This window comes from Chiloscyllium plagiosum, chromosome 2 (assembly GCF_004010195.1).
Source record: "Chiloscyllium plagiosum isolate BGI_BamShark_2017 chromosome 2, ASM401019v2, whole genome shotgun sequence".
Classification (NCBI taxonomy): Eukaryota; Metazoa; Chordata; class Chondrichthyes; order Orectolobiformes; family Hemiscylliidae; genus Chiloscyllium; species Chiloscyllium plagiosum.
In genome coordinates this window covers 102,965,999-102,967,525 of record NC_057711.1, presented here as the reverse complement: position 1 = coordinate 102,967,525, position 1,527 = coordinate 102,965,999, and the positions used below count along the sequence as shown (strand labels likewise).

The 1,527-nt window shown below is 36.1% G+C and overlaps 1 pseudogene; it reads right to left on the bottom strand.

Moving 5' to 3' along the window:
* Positions 1 to 1,428: 1,428 nt before the first annotated feature.
* LOC122539738 lies at positions 1,429 to 1,527 on the bottom strand (annotated as a pseudogene).

The window sequence follows — 1,527 nt, the reverse complement described above, 5'->3', positions numbered from 1 at the left end:
ATAAACCTGTTCACTTCATGGTGAACATTACTGACACATGATTTTATCCCAAAGTTTTATTAATTAGCTGAATACAAATTCACAAAATGCCATTGTGAGAACTGAAGTCACATCACCAGATTGATTACTTACCCTAGACGATAAATCAATTCAGTAACCTAAGCACTAAGGTTCTATACCTGAGAGTAAAGTAAAATAAGATCCCTGTGAATTAAAGGATGTTACAACTGGCACTTTAAAAAATAAATTGGATCGGTTGTGTTCAAAGTAGAGTGACACAGAAATGATCCAGAGCTGAAGTGATGATTGTTGGAACCCAAGACAGTGTCTGCAAGGTTGGTGTGGAAAAGCAGTCACCTCGTAATGCATGATCTTAGGACCAGAGTGAGCACGTGGATTCATTATTCATCACCTCAGGAGGTTGGAGAGGAATTTTCAAGAAGTAGGTTCTTTGAAATTAACCCTATTTTATTGACTCTGCCATATTTTTAAAACTATTTTGGTTGAACTGAAATTTGTGTTTTGTGCTGATTAAACCATTGTAAATATATGGAAAAGGCTGGAGAGACAACAACATTTTTTCATGCCTGTCATTTCCCTATGTTCCAATGATTTATTACAATAATTTAAATATGAGAACTTCAATATCTTTAAATGAACATGGAAGGAAAATGAATGAACTTTGTGTGGTCTGATTTATGTACAAATCATAGCAAAGAACAGAAAAATAAAATGTTGAGTTCTAGTGCAGGGAAATGCAATCTCAAAATTGTTACTGGGTTCAGCTACAGACAGGTAAACTCTCTGAGCCATATATCAGACAGAGCCCAGATACAATACACAGTCTGCACAAACATACAAATGATCAGTGAGTACAGGTTATCAAGGTCATCAAACATAACCCATCCTGTAGACAGTGTTTACTTGCGTACCCACCAACTAGGAGAGCTGTCTCTTAGAAAATGACCATTTCAAGAAAAACTGAGCAAACATTCCCATATTTCCTGAGGCTCCAAGAGAGCTACAAAGAAACCTAGCCATTAACTCTCTATCACAGGCAATGTTCTCTCAGGAACTTGTCATAATAAGGACTGTGGTGACCACATTCTCACTGCATGATGCTTACATTTCTTCCAGAACATGGCATTCCTGTAACAAGTTACAGCATTTTGTACCTTTCAGTAGAACTGTCAAAACTCATAGGCAAAGAATGACAGAATGCTAAAGTCTTTATTTATTTATCAGTTTTTATTTACAAAGATATACATCCCATACCAAGAGAAACAACACTATCAGAATCATTTTATATATTATTACATATAATAAATACATATTTTTATCCATCTGTCTGGGCATGTCATGACACTCCTCTGGCAAACACTTGAACCTTCTGACCCAGAGGTCAGGGCTCGACCACTGCACCCTTTTATTTGTATGGACCTTCTCACAAACCTGAATATCATCCTTGCACATGGACCATGCTAGTCTTTTCTATATTATTCTAATTTTAGTATGTGTTTCTTAAAC